Below are 13,612 nucleotides of genomic sequence, written 5' to 3'. Positions count from 1 at the left end.
GTTAGGCAAAAACTTACACGTTGGTATATCTGGATCGTGTTGCATGTCGGCTGTGAGTAGATTTTTAGATGTGAACCGCACGCGAGAGGGTATAACTTTTATCTCTTAAAGTTTGATAAAGTTAGATTTTGATAGATTGGTTTAAATAGTGTGACCGAGTATAGTTAGGACTGTTAAAACGTGGTAGATGATTATTTTAACTATATTTAGTTTACGAATGAGCGCTAAAAAATAAAGTATAAAAGTGAATAACTAACATAAAGTAACGACCACATGTGCTAAAAATTGTACAATCGAGACTTGGACGATTTCGTGTGTGTGTATTTATATGCACGATATTTGGACTGAAATAGTTTATCCGGATATTGACCACCATTAATATTAAAAATAAATAAATATACTTTTAGAAAATGTAAACTTTTATATAAAATATGAAAACAAAAATTTTTAAGTATGTTAATATAGCGCATTTTGGTATAAATAATAACAACGGTTATATTATTTTTTGTAAAAATAGTAGTATATAATATATTTGTCAGAATTCAAGCACGTGTCTCTATGACAGATAATATGTTAATAAAATAATATTATATTTTAAAATAAATATATACGTTTTATTAAATAACACCCAAGTTAAGTTTCGAAAACATATATTAGTTTTACATCGATTATTTAAAACTATGTTGTTCCAATATATTTTTAAGATATTTCGAATGGTTCGATTTAGTTATGATTTCCTTAAACAAACGAACTTATAATTTAATTATTAATATTAAAAATAAATGTGAGGATAAATGAGTTAAGATAGGATAAGAACCTATTTGTATCTATGATTATGTTTTAATATATTTATATTAAACATAGGAATCCGGTTATTAGTTGGATGACTGTTAATAAGATCTTAACACTGATTCGCATATTATCACACTTGAGTATTATTTGAGCTGAGGCAAGGGTGAGTTTTCTCGTAAATCCCCTTGTTTTAATGATTTATATATGTTTTTGGGGGAAAAGTATGTTAACTAAGGGTTATATATTTTACAAATTGTGTTAAATGGGATGAGTCATTATGAAAGGAAAAACCGTTAACCTAGAGAGAAAGGGCCTAAAAATATTGGTAGATCAATCGGGGCGACGCCCCCCACTCTTCTAGTTGCACTGGTTGAAAAGGTGGGAATATTTTGATTTTGGTATGCGTCAGGTTTATCATAATGATAGTCATACATGTGTTGTACTCTTTGCTCGTTTACAACTAACACGTTTTGTTTAAGAAATATATTGCTATGATTGGAAAAGGTTGGAAAATAAATTCCTATTGAAAAGAATGGTGAATGATGGAAACTTATCATTAATAAGAATGATAATAAAAGTATGTAAAGTCGAGAACTGTTACATCCAGGTTTTTAAAACTCACCAACATTCGTGTTAACAAAATTGTTTTAACATACTTTTCAGGTAAATGAAGAAAATGGATGCTTTGTGAAGGATTCGGGAAAATGGTGTCGTGCGTTTGAATGAATGATAGTTGGACTTGTAATTTAAAATAGAAGCGTGCATGTTTGACACGTATAAAACTCTGATATTTAATAAAGTCCAACTTATGATTCATTATATTTAAATATGATTGGCTGAACAGTATCTATCACCGCCCAAATTAGCACATTTAAGTCTTCCGCTGTTAAGTTAATGATTTTTGGGGTGTGACAGAAGTTGGTATAAGAGCCAATGGTTATAGCGAACTTGAAAATTTCAAAGAAAATTTCTAGACTGTAACCCAATATTTGTTGATCTAGATAGGCATCGCTTGCCTTGGGTATTTTAGTATGGAAAATTATTAAAAAAAAAAACACTTGTGATTGGTGCTGATGCGTATTCACACCTAATATAGTAGTTATTTCATTAACTCCTAAACAAGTATTATAATTTTCAAGTTAAAACGTCACAATGATTTTTGGCTGATTTATTGATCATTGTGTGAATGTGATTATTTCCTATATTTAGTCACACGCATTTAATAATTAATAATGAATATTGTTTTATCTATGGTATTCAAAAATAACATAAATGACAAAATGTCATCGAAAACAAGACATAATTCTGCTAGTGGAAGATATGGACTACCGACCTACTCCGAAGGAATTGCTCAACTAATCTCTCAACATGTTAACATTGTTTTAGAACAGTGAAATATTAGCCAATGGTACTATGACTTGGATATTAGGAACGCCTAATATTGAGTGTAAATATTCCAACTGTGGCTAGAATACTTGATCAACTTTAGTGTACGCGGTTACACAAATTAAAGTCCTTATATAAATTCTAAAAATGAATGGGTGGAATATGTGATTAGTATATAATACATGTATCTCTGTGCAAACTTGTGTTATTTACATTATGACCCACAATAGGAGAATACTAGAATGATCCTGTAAGGTAAATTGACAATTACACTTTGATATCACGTAATTGTGAATTTATAGGTACGAGAGAATTCTGGGAAATTCTATTGTGATGACCTATGAGTATAATATGATAGTTAATTACTATTGGGGATGCGATAGTAATCAGCAAGTCATCGATCAATTCGTAAAAGTTTGTTCCCTTAAAACTTTGATTCATTAATAAGGAATTCGTTACGATTACACTCTGGTTTAAAATCTTAAAGAATCTCTTCTTTCAATCCCAATGATCATTCTATCATCTTTGGGCTTAATCATGCTATATTATGGTTATCCTAGCACCATTATTACATTCGTATGTCTTCATTATATTGACCTATTGATGACATATGTGCCAGTTCTTGTCTCTTAACAAGTTTTGCTCCATATCTCTTAACAAGTTTTGCTCCATATCTTAAATCTTGATGATTATATTACCAGGGTAAATGTTGTACAAATTCCTTTGCGGATTTATGATATTACAATTGACTCTAATAGATGCATCAAAATATTTTGAGAATGAAGCACATATATCATATCTTTATTAAAGAAATCATCTCCTTTGGAGTTAAGGCATGAGTAGGATATTCCTATTTTTCAAACTCAAGGATGACACTACGCATGAATTTGTCAGTTCTTTGCAAAACCATAATGACTTCTTCGCTTAATATTCCAATCTGACACTTCCTTTATGCGCCTCTTGTATAATAAGTGATGTTATCTTTATATGCGTGTGATACCTAAATGTGGTGTAAAGACTAAACAAGGATAAGTAGGCATCGTAGCTCTTGTCAAAGTTCTAATACACCCATTATAAACACGCAACCTCAAATCTATAGATGATGAACTACCTTAGCAAGCACTTAACCACCTTTATGATTGGAGACACTTTAAAGATTCTGAATGTGCTGTCAAGTCTGGCATATTCATAGTTATCCACTAAGCTCTAAAGTTACACGTATAAGCAAAATTTTGCTGACCTCCATGTTTCAAATTCCTTTCTAATGGACAAAAGATAAGTTATCGTCAACCAATCAATTGCTCATAAAGATTACATGACGATCATGCTGTTTTCACTAAATAGAATATATTATCGGCTTCAAAATATTTTTGATGGGATTAAGTTAAGTGTGATTTTCTCAAATAAGTAGGCCCCTCACTAATGATAATGATGATGAATATAATCACATCCTTAATAATTCAAACTTTAGAACCTAAGACCAAATTTGTAGGATCAACATCTAGTAAAAAAATTTACAACTCAGTTCTCATAATGAAAATGTCGACCCTAATTCGATGTAAAATAATGATTTTGTCAGATTAAGTCTTCCAAGAAAAATGTATCCATACTCGACTTTCATTAAAAAGAAGTTATAATGCATTGATACCACTAAGGCTAAATAAAAAGTTGTTAGGTTTACAGAACCTAGTTACTTGAATAATGCTTATTATAAAAGCCCATGATAACAATCTTGTAAAATCATTAGTGTATTATGTTTCCTACTACCTGACTTAAAATGGCGCGTGGTCATTTGACTAATCCTTGGTAGTAATTTATATTTCCAACTCTTGCTCACCCCCGTACTTCTAGACTTTACCCGCAAATTGAAATTTCATTCGGTCTATCAATTGTCCAGAGCAATAAATATATGATCTTTTGTCTGGAATTAATCACCTATGATTTCGTTATTTTCTTCCTTTAGTAATGATACATAACACACTGTTAGTACTAATATCGTTACTTGGTAGCAAGATTTCGTAACATAGGATTATAATTAACACTTGTTTTCAGTAATTCGAACCGAACCTCCTTGGTGCTCGCAACACTTGAGTTTCTCAGTAGGATTGAATAATATGACCTTAAACAGTTATCTCAAATTCAGCCTAACTGATCATTAGTTACATAACATGCACCATGCGCACTCATACTAATGCTCAGTCATATCTGTATAATACACTAACTTCGTATTGGTTAAAGAATGTAACCCCTCGTTAACTTCTTATCCTTTAATGAAAAGGCTTACTAATTTATATGGACTCCATCTTGTTACTATTAGGCCCCATCGAATCTACTATTTTAGCTATATTGAGTATGTACACCAAATTTTGTCATTCCCTCATATAACATCATATGGTTGCCACTTCAACATATAATGATGGTTGTTGCTAAAAATGGCGGATCAACGTCGTATTTTGTCTATGCTTCCTTGCATTAAAAATTAGTATAGTTGTCACAGCCCGACTTAGGGCCTAAGTGCGACACCCGTTAGTTGGTATCTGTTTTGAAAATATATCAGAGTTGCGGGTTATTAGCGGAAGTCTTTAAAATATAATATTAATTTATAAAATGTTGGGTCAGAATACCCGTTTTGATACTTTAAATACCAGCCATTAAAATATAATTCTTTAAAATATTTTGAATAAAATATCTGAGCCATCAGATCACCTCTAATGACTATGTCTCCAATCTTCTATCAGTCTTGCTTGTCAGTTCTCTCCTTTACAGTTTCCCTGAAATGTGGGGGAAAAATACGTCAGCACAAAGCTGGTGAATCGTTGACTCAATAAAACAGTTTATAACAGTCGTTAAATACAAACATAGTTTTCTGTTTCACAAACTCAGCAGGAATGCCTGTCCATTCCCGGGATTTGTACCACTGCCTACACACACAATTCAAAGGTTCCCCGAGTACATAGCCCCTATTCAGAGACAGCCTTCCCCTAGGCTATGTAACCCTGTTGGAGAACCGGTTATGACTGACTTGGTTTTGTATGCCAATTATCAGTTATGTTTGGATCCAGACACATGTGTATTCGGTCTGAGTTGCTTTTTATTATCTATTTTGTATTATAACGATTTTAGAGACACGTAATCTCATGCGAACATATATCAGACTCTTTGCAATAAACAACCTGTTTACTACAAGAGTAAAATCAGTTCAGAAGGTTTAACGTATTCACCTGGTGTTGTCAGTTCGGTGACGTTTAAAAACCTTTCCTGTCAGTATGCTGTTAACCTATATTTGTAATAGGTTTGCATAAATGTATTTTTGATAAATCAGCAGACTTTAGGTCTGATCAGCAGACGTTACGTTTGATTCAATTCAGCAGACTCTTGGTCTGATCAGCAGACGTTACGTCTGATTCAGTTCAGCAGACTCTTGGTCTGATCAACAGACTCTAAGTCTGATTTAACTCAGCAGACATTAAGTCTGGTTTTGCATAGCTTTAACCTTGACAAATCATTTATTTGTATAAAACATTTGGACTTTTAGTCCTTTTATTTATTTATCAGTTATATGCTATGTTTCTTCTTTAAGAAGAAATATCTATACCAGGTTTCTTCTTTAAGAAGAAACATTACTTTATTTATAATCGTTGTATGAGAATGCTTATGTTTCTTAATCATGAAGAAACAATAATTTGTCTATAACTTTTGCTTATGAAAAGTTATAGTATGCTTATCAGTAATCAAGGTTCGGACTATACCCTCGACTATGGTCTAAGCTATTAAAATAATATCTTAATCAGAACCCTACCTCGTACGGGTATCTGGAGTTAATTGCTTATGATTGATCAAACGGCACTTCTACTCTATATAGTGTAACCGAGCTTTTACCGTCAGAGCTTCGGAGCTTGGCACGCTTCACGAGGTCGGTACGCCTTTCGAGGTCGGCACGCTTTTCGAGGTCGGCATGCAAAATGATGCAAAACGTGTGAAAAGTGAAGTGGTTGGTGTGAGTTGGAATGTGCCGTACACCCTTCTATTTATAGATGAAATTATGCATCTTCGCGTATCGCGAAGCTGCTTCGCGTATCGTGAAGATGCACTAGCTTTGCTGTGTCAGTAGTAGGCTTGCCACGTGTCACCAGGTGTTGCCACGTGTCTCCACATGTCACGCATGCAGAGATGCAACTTTGCGTATCGCGAAGATGCCTTAAAGTCGGTCCAAAGCTTTTGTCTTTCGCGTATCGCGAAGATGTTGAGGCTTGATCCTTCGGGTATCGCGAAGAACGAAATTTTCATATTTTCATTTCCAGTCCTTGTACTTGTCCAAAAATACTTAAGCGACCCTTATGCGGCTCGCGGCGATGCGAGCGTGCGCCATCAAAACGCCACATTACGCCCATCGCCCGAGTCCGTGTCCGTGCGCGTGCGCGTCGGGTGCTTCGCACCCTCCGCTAGGACTATGGAGAGTGGTTAGCCACATTAAAACATTTCTATGGAAACTTGCTTTCTTAAAAAGAGCTTCCATTTCTTTGTTTGTTTCCATGTGGGATGAAAATTCCATTCCTTATTTATGCTCATGGAGAATTCTTCCCTTTTCTTCCATCTTTCCATGTGGGATGGATTTTTCTTATTTCCTAAGAATGCTTTGTTTTTCTTATCTTATTCTTCCCATTACTTGCCTTTGAAATTTTTTTTAATCCTTCAACTTTCGAAGTTGACATATTTGGTCCAAAATAAATATGGGTTTTTTCCTAAATGTTACAATAGTCTTGTAAGACTTAGGCTCGAACACATAAATAAGTGTGATTTACTAACGTCCTATGCTAGGTCGATCAATTCCTTAGCTAGAGAGATGCTAAGTAATCTAGCACGAATGAGTTATTGGTGCAATGTTCAGAATTATATTATGACTTCTACTTCTTAGGAGGTTATGTAATCAAACAATCAGGCATCAAAGTATTTTGTATTAACAGATCGCCATTGTGGAAATTTAATTATTTTAATGAAAACGCATGTGATTGTGCTTAGATAGAAGTTATAAAAATTTCATCGAACGCGGGTGCATATAACATGAATTGTCACGTTATCTTATTTTGAGTTTTTCCCAAATACTAATTTATATAAACCAATGAGTTTTGATAATGCATATAATTATTAAAAATTATTTAAGCATATCCGATCATACGCTAAAGAGTTTTATCTAATACTTTTAGCACTAGAAATTAAACTTTAGTTGGTTGCTTGTATTGTGAAGTGATATTAGTGATATTAAGTTATACCTTGTACTTTCGTTATAGAAAAGTGTGATAATAGTTAACACACAAGTCCCATGAAATCCGAATATCATGTACATCTATATATACGATCCATCTTCTTAAACACGGTCACGCTAAATTATATATAGTCACGGAAAAACTGTATATATAGCGATGCCGAACTGTGTGTAGGACATACGTTCCCTAATCGATTCCAATTGCATTCTTGAAAAACATTAGTGAGTTGATACTTCCTTATCCTTCAAAGATAGTAGAAGGCATTATCCTTTGTGTATTTTTCAACTATATTGCTCTTCGAATACTGTGCAGCGTTTGCAACCACATATTCTAAGATCTTTAAGTATCGTTGTAGCTTCGTCTATAAATTTAGTGATCCCGTATGGAATTCATTGTTGTCAGTCTATTTGATTCAAGTCTATGCCATATATCCACCTTTTATGGTAAAGAAATATTAAAGTTTAGGTCCTTCTGTATAATCACATTTAGCATTTATGTCTTATTAAATGAATGCTCACTCTTATAGTGTAATATATCCCTTAGACTCTAGGAGATAATCTTAGGATAATATTTTTTTTACTACTCGTTATAGAAAGAAGCAATATAAAGAGAAGGCAGTTGGATAAATCCCTTTTCAAGACACGAAACACGCAGAATCATAGTTGTCTATCTAAAGACTAGCTAAGATCGTTTCGGAGAAGACTGGCTCAGAAGGATGCCAAATTTGGATACAGGCGTGGAAGTGATAAAGTCTCCTCATGTCAGAGACAAGATTAATCTCAGAGAACCGGTTCTTAAATTATGGGCAAGATCTAGTAGTTTACCTTGTTAGAATTATCAAATTTTGGGTGTGTGCTTACACAATAAAGTGGAGTATGCGTTTATGCACAACACAGTTGCACACGTAAGATAAGTACTTGGCTTATGATATGTAGTTAATTAAGGACCTTGACAGAAAAGTTTATATCATGACAAGTAGCCAACGCTATCGTCTCAAGGAGGATTACTTTGTGATCAAGGAGAGACACTGTTATTAATACTGAGGATTTTATTCAGATCAAAAACGCATGCCGGATGACGATAATAAATCTGATAATTGAGATAATGGTGAATTACCGGCAAGCTACCAAGTTAGAGCAAAACATTAGCATGTTGCACCCTCTATGTTTTGTCGAATCTCGAGGACGAGATTCCAATAAGGTGGGGAGAATGTGATACCCGACAAAATAAAAAATATTATTATATTCCATAAACGAGATTAAGACATGTTTAGACTGGGTTAAGTGAGAATTAATAACCTTAAGTTAAATATAGTATTTTATGCTAAGAATGAAGGGAATATATATATTTTAAAATGCGCAAGGAGTCAAGCGAAATAAAGCAATTTTGGTGATAAGTTAAGACGACATGAACGTTTTCGGTTAAGCGTATAAATATTCAAACCGACATTTGATAAAATGTCCATGGTTGAATCCATTTGAATAATGTAGAGGATTGAAAATCAAGAACTCCGGTGAAAACGTGACTCAATTCCAAGTTATAACGAAGCGGGAAAATGCAAATTAGTGTTTCAACAACGGTCATAATACCACACGTATTGAGGAGATAGTAAAATGTATACTATTATTATATTCGAGGATTATTATTTGGATAAGATAAATCGAATAGACACCATAAGTTTGGATGAGTTGTTTTTGGGAAAAACAACTAAACTATTTTATTAAGTTTGGAGTAACACGGAACCGACACCGACACTGGGCAGCGATCGATAATAACTTATTAGCGGAAATAATAAGTTAACGAGACAAATTTAAGTTGGGAACGGAATAAATATTTTGACGAAATGTATTTGGAAAATACAACGCCACTTGAAGTAGCGGGATCGTTGAAGCGAGAGACGAAATGAGATCGTAAAACTCGTTTAAAACCGCACCTATATAAGGCGGGTCACCCCACTTTTCCCTCAACATACATTATAATTATGCATTTTAGAGAGAGAGAGGATAGAGAGAGGTTAGAGAATTTCGGCAAGGTGGCCGGAGGCCAGCGGCGGTCCGGCGGTGGTGAGCGGTGGCCGGTGGTGGTCCGGCACGGTGGTCCGATAGCGACCGAAGCCCTTATTCTACCCGAAACTATTTTTCAACATCTCGAACGCGATGGTAAGCTCTGATTGTCCTAATTTTGAGCTTAAGTTCGTTAAAAATGCGTTTTAAAATCTGGACAGATTGTATAAGTTTTGCATGTCTGTAAAGATCATTCCATAACCGAAGATCTAACGGTCCGATCATCTTGATTTTGTTACAGAGGGTTCATAACCCATAGATAATAGTTTTAAACGGTGAAGATGAGGATCGGAGAAGTTTAATTTGGCTTTCTAGGCTCATTTTCGGACTCAGTTCGGTGGTCGGATTTTGAAAATGCAGTTCTAAAGAAATGCAGATTCCCGAAGATCCGACTGTCGGATCGAGCTGAAATTTTCGGTGAGCCTTCCTAACATCTAAATCTTTGATTCCACAAAGGGATCATCAGATGTTTAGATGGTGAGTTATAAGCTTTGTAAGTTACTGGTCAGATTTTAGAACGAAAATGGTTCTTTAAAATGGGTTACATGTAGGTTTTGAGGTGTCGTATGGACGATCCGAGACCGGAGAAATGTTTGTGAGGCAAAAAAGAACACGTTGGTATATATGGATCGTGTTTCATGTCGGCTGTTAGTAGATTTTTAGACGTGAACTGCACGCGAGAGGGTATAACTTTTATCTCTTAAAGCTTGATAAAGTTAGATTTTGATAGATTGGATTAAATAGTGTTACCGAGTATAGTTGGGACTGTTAAAATGTGGTAGATGATTATTTTAACTATATTTTGTTTACGAATGAGCACTAAAAATAAAGTATAAAAGTGAATAACTAACATAAAGTAACGACCACGTGTGCTAAAAATTGTACAATCGAGACTTGGACGATTTCGTGTGTGTGTATATATATGCACGATATTTGGACTGAAATAGTTTATCTGGATATTGACCACCATTAATATTAAAAATAAATAAATATACTTTTAGAAAATGTAAACTTTTATATAAAATATGAAAATAAAATTTTTTAAGTATATTAATATAGCGCGTTTCGGTATAAATAATAACAACGGTTATATTATTTTTTGTAAAAATAGTAGTATATAATATATATGTCAGAATTCAAGCACGTGTTTCTATGACAGATAATATGTTAATAAAAGAATATTATATTTTAAAATAAATATATACGTTTTATTAAATAACATCCAAGTTAAGTTTCAAAAACATATATTAGTTTTACATCGATTATTTAAAACTATGTTGTTCCAATATATTTTTAAGATATTTCGAATGGTTTGATTTAGTTACTGCTCCCTCTTAGTTGCAGATGCCCATGCTTTGATTCGAAAGCCCTAGCCAGTGATGAATCCCCAGGAAGAGAGGACTATTGAATTCCTCCTCCCTTCAGTCCATTTTTATGAGAACAGAACAATTGACAAGGTTTGCGGTGGAGTGGGGTGGGTGGGCGAAGGTATCTTCTCTCTTCTTTCAAGGGGTCTCCTATATAAATCTTTCCTTAAACAAACGAACTTATAATTTAATTATTAATATTAAAAATAAATGTGAGGATAAATGAGTTAAGATAGGATAAGAACCTATTTGTATCTATGATTATGTTTTAATATATTTGTATTAATTATAGGAATCCCGTTATTAGTTGGATGACTGTTAATAAGATCTTAACACTGATTCGCATTATCACACTTGAGTATTATTTGAGCTTAGGCAAATGTGAGTTTTCTCGTAAATCCCCTTGTTTTAATGATTTATATATGTTTTTGGGGGAAAAGTATGTAAACTAAGGGTTATATATTTTACAAATTGTGTTAAATGGGATGAGTCATTATGAAAGGAAAAACCATTAATCTAGAGAGAAAGGGCATAAAAATATTGGTAGATCTATCGGGGCGACGCCCCCCACTCTTCCAGTTGCACTGGTTGAAAAGGTGGGAATATTTTGATTTTGGTATGCATCAGGTTTATCATAATGATAGTCATACATGTGTTGTACTCTTTGCTCGTTTACAATTAACACGTTTTGTTTAAGAATTATATTGCTATGATTGGAAAAGGTTGGAAAATAAATTCCCATTGAAAAGAATGGTGAATGATGGAAACTTATCATTAATAAGAATGATGAATAAAAGGATGTAAAGTCGAGAACTGTTACATCCTGGTTTTTAATTGAGAAACTCACAAACATTCGTGTTGACAAAATTGTTTTAACATACTTTTTAGGTAAATGAAGAAAATGGATGCTTTGTGAAGGATTCGGGAAAATGGTGTCGTGCGTATGAATGAATGATAGTTGGACTTGTAATTTAAAATAGAAGCGTGCATGTTTGACACGTATAAAACTCTGATACTTAATAAAGTCCAACTTATGATTCATTATATTTAAATATGATTGGCTGAACAGCATCTGTCACCGCCCAAATTAGCACACTTAAGTCTTCTGCTGTTAAGTTAACGATTTTTGGGGTGTGACAATAATGAATGTAGGGCATTCGCTTTATGTAATTTATAACGAATGAGTAGTCTCATTCGTTAGTTTTTAAATTTAACGAATGACTCATTCGTTAAGGTTATCTTAACGAATGAGCTCATCCCCTATATATACCTTGTAACTTAACGATTAATGTAACAATTCTCAGTATTCACTCTCAAGTATCGTTACTCTGCCCAAATTCACTCTCAACACACACAGTACACACACATAACGTAATCTAGCCTAATCATATACATAATCGACGAATAACTCGATGTCAACATAAGATCAAGATCCGAACAGGCTCAATCAAGTGGTATCAGAGCCATTTGATCTGATCTTCGTACTATTTCGTTGATTAATTGAGTTTATTCATCTCGTATTGGATCAATTTCAGTATGAATTGGCATGAATTGATTTAGTTTCGTTTCGGATAAATAGAGTGTACGTTTAATTGTATTTGAATTGAAACTAGATGTGCTAGTAAGGTAATTGAGTTTGGATATGGAAATCTGAGGTCGGACTGAGGTGAATTAGTTAAGTGATTGATTCAGTTGATATTTAATTGAAGCTTGAATCAGATATTCATGGTGATTGGTTATTTGGACAATTGAGGTCCGGATTGACGTGATCTTGATTACGGACTGACTTAGTGATGTTCAGATTAGTATTACGGATTGTTTGATATAAGTTTCAGTGATTCCAGACGAGTTTGGATTAAGTTTGAAGGTTTGAAGATATGAGTTCTGATTCGTTACTGGATGAATACTGATTCGTTACTCGATAACTGATCATTCGCTAATCCTATTCGCTATTCATTGGTCATTTTCATTCGCTTAAACCGTTTCACATTCGTTTTTCAATCAACATTCGTTAACCACATTCGCTATACATTCACCAGTCACATTCGCTAAACTTTCACACACTCGCTAAACCTCTTATTCACACTTCACATACGTTATTCACAATAGTTACTATTCACATTCGCTTGAATCGTTAACGAATATCATTCATTCGTTACTCATTGTACCTCACATTCATTATTGTTCCAATTCGTGTGAATAGTAACTATAACTTTTAAGTATTGACAAGTTTAGTCTTCTAAGTTTCAAAATTGTTATCTCATGGCTTCTCAGAATGCTTCATACTATGCATTAGCTTCCCAGAATGCTTTAATGCAACAAATGATGACGATGGACAACGAGATTGGTAGTCATAACAAATGTCCTAAACTTCTGAAACTATCAAATTTTGCTCGGAGGGAACCAAGGTTTCGTGCTCATTTAGGGTCGGTACATGCAAGCAGTCTAAGGTTTCTAGATGATGTTTATGCAACACCTCTGGTAGGTAGTGACAATCTGGGTTGGATTCCAAAGGAATTTAAGCATTATGAAGCACAAGAACTGAAAGATTTTGAAAGTGAGACAAAGGCTTATTCGACTCTCACAATGGCTTTACCCAAGCAAATCTTTCACCAGTGTAGCACTATTAAGATTTGTGCATCTCTGTTCACAACTCTGAAGAAAAGAAGCTTGGGAAATACTCTTGAAAGTAAGAAGACTCTCGTAAAATTTCAGTTTAGAAATTTTATTTTAATGAAGA

This window comes from Bidens hawaiensis, unplaced genomic scaffold (genome assembly GCF_021521415.1).
Source record: "Bidens hawaiensis isolate Kalapana, Puna unplaced genomic scaffold, B.hawaiensis_p1.1 tig00012639_1, whole genome shotgun sequence".
Lineage (NCBI taxonomy): Eukaryota > Viridiplantae > Streptophyta > Magnoliopsida > Asterales > Asteraceae > Bidens > Bidens hawaiensis.
The sequence above is the reverse complement of the archived record's forward strand: the minus strand, read 5'-3'. Positions refer to the sequence as shown.